At 43.9% G+C, this 10820-nt stretch overlaps 1 long non-coding RNA gene across 1 annotated transcript; it reads right to left on the bottom strand.

The window, feature by feature from the left end:
• Positions 1-3907: 3907 nt before the first annotated feature.
• Positions 3908-10802, bottom strand: LOC122901574. The gene is made up of 3 exons (XR_006383577.1): positions 10606-10802; positions 5398-5488; positions 3908-4502 (listed from the first exon to the last, which is right to left on the bottom strand). It is a non-coding gene; the product is annotated as an uncharacterized LOC122901574 (long non-coding RNA).
• Positions 10803-10820: the final 18 nt, after the last annotated feature.

Below are 10820 nucleotides of genomic sequence, written 5' to 3'. Positions count from 1 at the left end.
CATGATCTCAGGACCCTGGGATGGAGCCACTCATCCAGCTTCCTGCTTAGCAGGGAGCCTGCTTCTCCCTCTCCCTTTGCCCACGACTCATGCTCTCACTTGCTCTTTCTCTCTCAAATAAATAAGTAAATCTTACAAAAAAATAAGGCAGAGTCAAGTATGAAGCAAACTGAAACATAGCATAGACATGAGCAGCACTGAACAGTTTTCTGTGGTTATTATAAACACATTTTTTGCTTTTTATTTACTTATTTTTATTTTTTTGAAGATTTTGTTTATTTATTTGAGAGACAGAACACAAGTGGGGAGGGGCAGAGGAAGAGACAGAGGAAGAGACACTGGACTCAATCTCAGAACCCCGGGATCACGACCCTAGCCCAAGGCAGCGTCTCAACTAAATGAACCACCCAGGTAACCGTTTTGGTTTTTGTTTTTTGTTTTTTTTTTTGGCTTTTTAGAATCAACTTGGAAAGAACTTATGGAAGCTCTCACTATGGTGGGGCACCTGGATGGCTCAGTGGGTTGAGCCTCTGCCTTCGGCTCTGGTCATGATCTCAGGGTCCTGGGATTGAGCCCCACATTGGGCTCTCTGCTCAGCAGGAAGCCTGCTTCCCCCTCTCTCTCTGCCTGACTCTCTGCCTACTTTGTGATCTCTCTCTCTCTCTCTGTCAAGTAAATAAATAAAATCTTTAAAAAAAAAAAAGATTTCACTATGGTTAAGTGGAAAAAAATCATACAAATGCATAAAGCATAAAGTACAGAATGGTTGGGGCAGGGAAGGGGGACAGTAGGCTGGGAGCGCTAATGTTCCCGTCTTACAAAGGGCTAAGTTAGTGGTAAACCTGTTCAAGATGGATGAAGCAATAAGTGGAGATTTAAGTAAATTTTTTGAGACTTCAAAACAAGCCTGAGGAGGAACTACCAATAGTCTAGTGATGGAGAAGAGAGACAAAGGTAACAGAAATTGACAAAACCTTACTATATCCCTAATATGCTAGGATATTCAAGATTGGTAAATCAAGAAACTTCAGTATAAGCATACTACTTGGGGATGAGGGGGTAACCACCAGATTTATAAGACCCAGAACTGCTGAAAATTTCTGTAGGAAGGAGGGGGAAGTCTGTGTTGGAGCACAACTGCTTTCCATGCTCCTCTGAGCCTGTATTGCTTTGATCCGCAGCACTAGGATAGAGGGTCTTGTGTCATTTGAAGGAGTTTAGAGTTTTACATAGACAACCAGGTGATATGATTAGATCTGTGTTCTAGATGGATCTCTCTGGCTGCTGTTGGCAGAGAATGGAATGGAGGCCAGCCAGAATGGGAGTGAGAAGGTGGGGGTGGGGTGGGAGGGGGGGGGGGTGGAGCAGGGCAGGGGGACAGCTGCAGATGTCCAGGCCGGTGTTGGCCTGGCACAGGAAAGGAGAGAGTTGGATGGATTCAAGAGGTGCTGAAGACATTTGGAAGAAATGTCTGATGCCCAGATCCCTGCCAGCAGAGTGAGGGATGGTCCCTTTTATGAGCTAGAGAACCCTGGGGCGGGACAGGAGGGTTCGAGAGGAAGATAACCAGTTGAGTTTGGACACGTTCAGTTTGAGTCATCAAGGATGTGTGAGGCCTTTAATAGTCTGGCACCAACCACCTTCTCCAACCTGTTTCTGTACTCACTCATCACCCCCCTGCCACGCTTATCTCTATTGTCTTGTCACACTGAGCTTCTTGCTTTTCTACAAGCATATTATATGTCTTTGCTTCTGCTGATGCTTCTGCTGAGAATGCCTTCCCTCTCCCTTCTCAGACTTCAGAGTATCTGGTCATTACTCAGCTGCAATCTCTGGTCTTCTCAGAAAGCTTTCAGATTCTCCCAAGAAATGCTCCATTCTGTGGGTGCCCCGGTATGCTAAAAGATCTCTGTCTAGCTCTGAGCACATCCTCCCATAGATCTCTTTTTATATGTCCACTTTCCCTATCAGGCAATAGTTTTATAGAGAATAGAAACTGTCACCAATGCTCCTTCATGCTTAAAGTAGGAAGATACTTTATCTAGTTTGTCAACTCTCTCAGCTTGGTGATGACTTCCCAGAATGCCACATTGTAGATGATTCTGGACAGATGCAAGGTCAGTGCAAGGTGGTGGTGGTGTTGGGAAAGTGGAAGTCTGTCATGGGTGGAGGAAGAACAGGGAAGGACCACGAGTTCAGTGAATGAACTATCAAGAAACATGCCTCCCAGGGTACTTGGGTGGCTCAGAGAGTTAAGCATCTGGCTCTTAATTTTGGCTCAGGTCACAATCTCAGGGTTGTGGGATTGAGCCCCACATCAGACTTCATGCTTAGTGATCGGTCTGCTTGAGATTCTCTCTCTCCCTCCCCCATTACCCCTCCCCTACTCTTTCTCTCTAAACAAAATAAATAAAATGTAAACACAAAAACAAAAACAAAAAAATCCCACCCTTCCAAAGTGGAGTAAAAAGCATCTTCTTGTCTGCCATCTCATCATTTAAAACACCTCACAGACTGAGGGGCCTGCCTTGGGGTCTGATTACCTTTACACTATCAGGAAATTTTTGCTCCCAACATCTGACCCGCATACACCATGACTCTCCAACATCCAGCCACACCGTGGATTTTAGTTGAGACAAGCCTGGACCAGATCTCTTCACAGCCCTGGATCTTGTGATCATCTGAGCCCTACACTCCTGAAGAAAGCCTTTTCAGGGTGGAATCCTCCAGTCCAGCAAGATTTGGATAAATCCCCCATTTTTTTCCTAAACTTCTATATTAGTTTCTTGGGGCACTTGGGTGGCTCAGTCATTAAGCATCTGCCTTTGGCTCAGGTCCTGATGCTGGGGTTCTGGGATCAAGCCCTGCATCAGGCTCCTTGCTCAGTTGGGAGCCTGCTTTTCCCTCTCCCTCTGTCTGCTTGTGTTCCCTCTCTCCCTGTCTCCCTCTCTCTGTCAAATAAATGAATACAATTTAAAAAATAAAAATAAATGTATATATTAGTTTCCTGTAGCTGCCATAACAAATGATCACAAATAGGGTGGCTTAAAATAGAAATTTGTTTACTCATAGTTCTGGAGACCAGAAATTTAAGATTAAGCCATTAAATCACCAGGGGAGAATCCTTCCTTGCCTCTTCCAGCTTCTACTGGCTTCAGGCAGTAATCTTCCCTGACTTCCTTGTTCCCATCTCTAGCTCTGTCTTCACACGGCCTTCTCCTTTCCTCTGTCTTCTCTTCTGTCTCTTACAAGGACATGTGACTTTGGATTTAGTACCCAATGGATAATATCCAGCAAGCTCTCACTTGAGACCCTTAGTTTAATTATGTCTGTGATAACCCTTTCTCCAAATATGGTCACTTTCACAAGTTCTGGGACATAGACATATTTTTAGGGGGAGGGTCACCATTCAACCCCCTACACCTTCTGAATGGAAAACGACCAATAAGACACAGGATTTGTTGACTTTGAGACATAACAATAACAATTTCTGGGGCGCCTGGGTGGCTCAGTGGGTTAAGCCTCTGCCTTTGGCTCATGTCATGATCTTAGGGTCCTGAGATCAAGTTCTGCATTGGGGTCTCTGCTCAGCAGGGAACCTGCTTCCCCCTCTCTCTCTGCCTGCCTCTCTGCCTGCCTCTCTGCCTACTTGCAATCTCTGTCAAAAAAAAAAAAAAAAAAAACTTAAAAAAAAATTTCTCTGAATGGGGACATATATAGGGTTCTTTAAAAATGTAGATAGGAGGGCGCCTGGGTGGCTCAGTGGGTTAAGCTGCTGCCTTCGGCTCAGGTCATGATCTCAGGGTCTTGGGATCGAGTCCCACATCGGGCTCTCTGCTCAGCAGGGAGCCTGCTTCCATCTCTCTCTCTCTCTCTCTCTCTCTCTGCCTGCCTCTCCATCTACTTGTGAGCTCTCTCTATCAAATAAATAAATAAAATCTTTAAAAAAAAATGTAGATAGGATAGTGAAAAACTATGACAAAGAAGCAGCAGGAAAAAAAAAAGCCCAATGCTAATCAACAACATTAACATGATTGTTTTTGTCCTCACTGTCACAGCCACACAGAAGGCTCTGTGCAGACTGTGGCCTTATTGTCTCTCCCCTGGAAAGTTTCTAAGGCACAGTATGTTGAGCTCTGAGGACAGTAGAACATTGTGACATTCTGCCAAAAAGTTCCAGTTTAAAAAGAAAGGATTATTTCGCCCAGGAAATTCTATCATCATTGCTAAAGAAGAGAAAGATTGGGAAAGGAAGGAGAGAGGAAGGAACACAGCAATGAGCTCTGCAGCCTTCAGCCTCTTTCAGAGAGAAACACTCGTTCATCTGTGCTTTCAAGACTGGATGGCAAAGAGGAACCTTTCCTCCTGCTGATCGCCATCCAGTGCTTCTGTATTTTCGTCGCTTGCTCTTGCTGCAGCCATTCCATCTGGAACCGAGGCCCACAGGGTTAGTATGGCTTGTGTTGTTAGCCTAGCTAGGCTCACCTCTGTTCAATCCATATCTGAGAAGACAACAAAAAGTTTCTATTCAGAAAAGTCCAAAAAGAGCAAACCTCTCCCAGCCTCACGCCTCACTTCAGCAATAAGGGGCCTCTTGAACCAAGGAAACCCACCATAACCTGTCCACATGGGTCACCCCCCGGTGAGAGTCAGCTCTGTGGACAGTACCTCTACCCCATTTTGGAAAGGCACAATCAAAGTGATGAGAGTCACTATCATGTGACAAGCTGCTACGATTTCACCATCATCAATAGTTATTGAACACATGGAATAACCACTGAATAGTTATCAAGGACAGTGTCCTCTGACCCCACTCTGAAACAGAAATATCAAGCAGTGACAGATTGTTGCCATTCCATCATTGTCAATATTTATGGGACATTTAGAGTTACATCCCAGCTGGTGAGACACGGCATCTCTCTCCAGGGAGCCTGAGCCACCTCAGGAGTAGGAATATAGGAAATAATATAGGGAAAGGACCTGTGTTATCCTTGTTCCCATTTAGCACACCTTGTGTTTTACTGATGCTCAGTCAGTAAGTAACCGTCAGTAAGAAACTGTTAATGACCTTTTCTCCAAACTACACAGCCTCAGAGGCAGGGTTCATCTTCCTGTTTCTTCCTATTGTTCAGCATCACCAATTATTACTCTGAGGGGTGTTAAAAAAAAACTGTCCTATATTTACTTAGCTGATAGTCTTGGAGCAGCAAGCAAGCAGATCTCTCTGAGGACCTGGAACTAGCCCTTCTGCTGCCTGCCCTTCCCACCTCCCACTCCGCACCTCCATCCCACCACTCCCCAACCTCACACCTCAGCTTGACACCCCCCCTCCAACATAAGCCCTCTAGAAGGGAGGGTCTCAGTCAATGAGTAGCTTTTGGGCTTTGTATAACTTACTTCAAATTAGTTTATTTGGAGACCTCTGCTAATGAGCTCTTGAACAACTGACTGGGAAGTTGGAAAGTTGGCATCTAAGAATCCTTGTTACCTGGAAAGCAAGTTAAACACAATATACTATTTAGCATATGAGTAGTATACATATACATCAGTAGTATACGTAGTATTTGAGTTCAGAGAAGATTTGAACAGTTGTTACATGTCCATCTTTAAAGCTGGACGCTGTCGGTGGATTTCACATGTCCATACACTTGGCATTGTCTTCTCTAAGCCCATGTGATGGGGAGTCCATAGTGGAATGGCCTCTGGGTTGCTGCTTGGTTCACCCTGACCCAAGCAGGCACTCCACTTTACGATTCAGGAAACAGTTACAACGGCACTATGCAGCCCTCAAACTAAGATCTCCTAATTTAGACACTGATTCTCTCTCTTTTTTTTTTTAAATTTTATTTATTTATTTGAGAGAGAGACAGTGAGAGAGAGCATGAGCGAGGAGAAGGTCAGAGAGAGAAGCAGACTCCCCGTGGAGCTGGGAGCCCGATGTGGGACTCGATCCCGGGACTCCAGGATCATGACCTGAGCCGAAGGCAGTCGTCCAACCAACTGAGCCACCCAGGCATCCCTAGACACTGATTCTCTTGAAAATAAAAAGGTGCCCCAAAATATCCCTTGGGTGGGTAAACATTTTTTTTTTATATTTATTTGACAGACAGAGATCACAAGTAGGCAGAGAGGCAGGCAGCCAGAGAGGGGGAAGCAGGCTTCCTGCTGAGCAGAGAGCTCAATGCGGGGCTCGATCCCAGGACCCTGGGATGATGACCTGAGCCGAAGGCAGAGGCTTTAACCCACTGAGCCACACAGGTGCCCCTGGGTAAACATTTTTGAGTCAAAACTCATTTGTGAGAATAAAGCAGGCCAAGAAGGGATGACAAAGGCAGCAAAGGACCACGTCAACTCGTGATTCACTTAGCCAGGACAGTTTTCCAAGTCTCCACTGACTAGGCCTACAGGTGCTGTACTGTCCAACCGAGCAAGTCTGTGGAATCTGATAAGCATCCTGAAAAATGAATCAGAGAAACAAAACCTCAGTTTAGAACGAGGGATCTGACACTCATCACTAAGATTTAGAAATAAAGAAAAGTTCCTCAATCTCAAAGAAGAGGGTGCTTCCCAAGTCACAGGCATGAGAAAGAGGCCCTTTTGCTCTTGCTGGGCTGGTAAGCAAGAACAAAACATTATTTGTTCCGGAAGTCATGACTGCAAAAGCTTGCTTTCTGGGCAAAGTCCCTTTATAGGCACACAGTCCATCCCTCTCATATCTTTGGAGCTCCCACAGACTGGGGCCCCAGATATACTTCTTTACAGAGGATGATGCCTTGGTGAGGCACCAGGAGGCAGAGGAGCCAGGCTATGGTGGATGAAGCCTGACAGAACCCATGACAGGACAAGACAGTCAGAAACATGATACAGCCATTCTGGGTATCTGGGGAGCCCAGGCATAGGACTCAAAGGATACCGTGTGTTATAGGCAATATATCACGAAACAATGTAACACAACATAATATAACACAGGGCATGGGGGATTTTAAATTTTACATATATATATATATATATTTTTTTTTTTTTTAAAGATTTTATTTATTTATTTGACAGAGCGAGATCACAAGCAGGCAGAGAGGCAGGCAGAGAGAGAGAGGAGGAAGCAGGCTCCCTGCTGCGCAGAGAGCCCGATGCGGGCCTTGATCCCAGGACCCTGAGATCATGACCCGAGCCGAAGGCAGCGGCTTAACCCACTGAGCCACCCAGGTGCCCCTACATATATTTTTATTTATTTATTTTTAAAGATGTTATTTATTTATTTGACAGAGAGATCACAAGTAGGCAGAGAGCCCAATGTGGGGCTCGATCCCAGGACTCTGAGATCAGGACCTGAGCCGAAGGCAGCAACTTAACCTACTGAGCCACCCAAGCGCCTAAATTTTACATATATTTTTAAAGGTAGCTTTAAAAAATACAAAGGGCCTTCTATCCTCACCTTCAAATTTGAGAAACTGAGATAGAAACAAACTTTTGAGAGATAAAAGAAATGAGAAAACTGAGACAGAAAACAAATTTCTATTGCTTTCTCCCATGTTCAAGACACATTATAAAATTGGACCTTTGCTATAAATGTACATTTTATATTTCACTTTCCTAGTACAAGCAAACTACTGGGTCACTGAAAGAATTGATTCAGTGGCCTGTCAGCAGGGCACCAAAATTTAAAAGCAGCCTGGGGAACTGGATGTCATTGGCATCCACACCCTAATGTTTGCCCAAATTAAAAACAAATTACTTAAAACATTAAAGCTGGGTATGTCCAGATGCACTAGTGTAAATGCTGAAGCTACATTTTTATGTGGGATTTCCCCCTTTACTTATTAAACATTCAGAACATTGTTTTTAAGTAATTGGTGATCTAATTTGAAGTGGTAAATGAGTACAAATTAGTATTGGGGTCAGCCAATAACAAGCTGTGACCCTGGGCACGTTGCTTTGTATCGCTCAGAGCCTGAAGTCTGTTAAGCACCGTCAATAAACTCTGCTAGTGCCAGCAACTCCTTTTCAATCAGTATGTAATCCCTTGTCTCTTAGTGATCACAGAATGAGTTCAAACCACAGAAATCAGTTATGGTCTTTAACAGGGGGTTCTTCTCTGCTGCCTCTTGGAAAGAGGGAGCAGTAACAAAAGGCCAACTTGGTGGAGGCTCCACTTCCTATGAGATCATAGAATGATTTTTCCAAGGCACCCAGCAATTTGTCATATGAAAAGGAGCTATGGAAATGAAAATCACAACGGAGAGAATGTGACTAAAAATGAAAACAGGCAGTAGAATGCAACTCTGCTTCTGAAACAGCTTTGGCCTCCATCCCTGTCTTCCTGCCCTCCTGCCCTAGATTGATTGGTGTCCTGCACCATCTTGGCCAGGGACTTGCCACCACCCCTAGTGGCAGCGCTCCTCCATCCCTTCCCCACATCTCCGTGGGTCTGAGCAGGCTGTAAAGCAGCGTGGGTTACGAAAAAATGTGTGGTCTAATGCCATCGGCAGAGAACGTGTCTGTGGCTGTGTTTATATCTAGGGATGTATATAGAAAGCTTCACAGAAAAAAACCAACAAATATTAAGAATGGTTCTCTAACATGTGATCTGTTCCTTTTATGTTTTGGACATCATTGAAAACTGGGAAAACATAATGATTAATTTCATAATCAGTAAACAAGTAAGCATGTAGAGAACAAACCATGGTTACCACAGGGGAGATGATGGGGGAGTGAAACAGGCCCTGGGGATTAAGGAGCGCAAAAGTCCTGATGAGCACTGAGTGATATATGGAAGTGTTGAATCACTACATTGTATACCTGAAACTCATACAACACTGTATGTTAACTAACAGGAATTAAAAACTTAAAAAAAATAAGCCCACCATTTTTGGAGAACAAAAGAAAGAAAGAAAGAAAGAAAGAGAAGAGAGAGGAAGAAAGGAAGGAAGGAAGGAAAGAATCGAAGCTACTTTTTAAAAAGAAAAATGAAAGCAAGCATTCCATGATAATCTACAGCAAACAGGATAAAGTCCAACTAGAATTTAAGGTCCTCTATCCATGACCCCAGATTACTTCCCCAACATTATCTTCTGTACCTCTGGCACGTACCCTAAACAGAAAACACACTAGACTGTTTACCCTGGATTCAGTCTTCCCCACCCGACTTGGCAAGTCCTTGCCCATGTTGTGTGTACAGCCTGCCTCCTGAAGACTTCCTCAAGTGCCTTTTAGAACCTACCCACTGGTAAGCACACAGAGCATTGATTTCATCTGGATACATAACATAATTGTGTTTTTCTCTATTCCACCAAGCAGTGAGCTCTCCAAAGGCACATTGCACCTTGTTCCCTTGAGAACCTGGCTCACTGCTTTGTACCCAAAGATAGTCAATAAGTGTTTGCTGAAATAGATGATCAATGCAAGGAGGAGGATGCCCCTGGGGCAGTTAGCTGCCGAAGACTTTATAGAGGTAGGATTTGAAGAAGAGGTAATATTTAGATAGAAGTGATAGCTGATTCCAGTTACCATTGTATGTTAAAAATACAAGGACTTCCTCAAGGACATTGTTAGCATTCTGATGTAGACTGCTTAATATTACAGAGTAAATTGATCCTAAAAGTTCTCCTTTAAAAGGGAGATGCACCTTCTTATTTTGCACTACCATTCTTAAGCTACAAGGATACAATACTTACAATTAAAAACTAGTTGTTGTTGGGCACCTGGGTGGCTCAGTGGGTTGAGCCGCTGCCTTCGGCTCAGGTCATGATCTCCGGGTCCTGGGATCGAGTTCCGCATCGGGCTCTCTGCTCAGCGGGGAGCCTGCTTCCTCCTCTCTCTCTCTCTGCCTGCCTCTCTGCCTACTTGTGATCTCTCTCTGTCAAATAAATAAAATCTTTAAAAAAAAAAAATCCTTGTATAATTAGGACCTACAAATGAGTCGTACACTGAAAACAGGGTGCAAAATTGCAATCCACCCCTCCTCTTTTATACTCTGCTTTATTTTCTCCAAGTATTGATCTAGCATATTATACAATTTTCAGATTCACCTTATTATTCCTGCCCCCTTCCCCCCTTCCCCCCAGCCATGTGATCTCCACTAGGTTAGGAGTTTTTATCTGTCTTGCTAACTGGGATATTACAGCCTCGAAAGGTACAGGCACAAACCAGATGTTCAACAAATATTTATGGATTGAATAAAGCTTTTAAAATACACCATGGGTGGCTCAGAGGGTTGGGCCTCTGCCTTCAGCTCAGGTCATGGTCTCAGGGTCCTGGGATTGGGGCCCACATTGGGCTCTCTGTTCTGCGGGGAGCCTGCTTTCCCCTCTCTCTCTGCCTGCCTCTCTGCCTACTTGTGATCTCTCTCTGTGTGTCAAATAAATAAATAAATAAATAAAATCTTTAAATAAAATACAGCATGATTTTCGTTTTCTCATTTTAAGACAAAAACAAGTATACACATGTATTGGGGGGAGAAGAAAATTTTTCAAAATGTTAGTGGTGACTCCAAGTGATATGTCTCCTTGTTCTTTGTGGTTCTATTTTCAAAATTTCATGTGAAAATGTACTATTTTACCATGACATAATTGCTTTTAAAACATCTCTTCTAAATCTCCGGTAACTTACCTTGCCATGCGCAGCGAGTTGTCATTGCTGCAAATACAAGAAGCTCTTTTCCTTGTATAACGCAGTCCACAAGGGGAAAGGTATTGATGGTCTTTAAATAAATTATTGCTCTTAAATCATCTCCCAATATTTTGTGGTGGTGAACTATTCCTTAGAGAAATAAAAATTTCTGCCTCTCCTGGTCGACCGTGGCATGCCTGGGGAACACACCCACC

This window comes from Neovison vison, chromosome 1 (assembly GCF_020171115.1).
Source record: "Neovison vison isolate M4711 chromosome 1, ASM_NN_V1, whole genome shotgun sequence".
Lineage (NCBI taxonomy): Eukaryota > Metazoa > Chordata > Mammalia > Carnivora > Mustelidae > Neogale > Neogale vison.
This window is presented reverse-complemented; position numbering and strand designations above follow the sequence as displayed.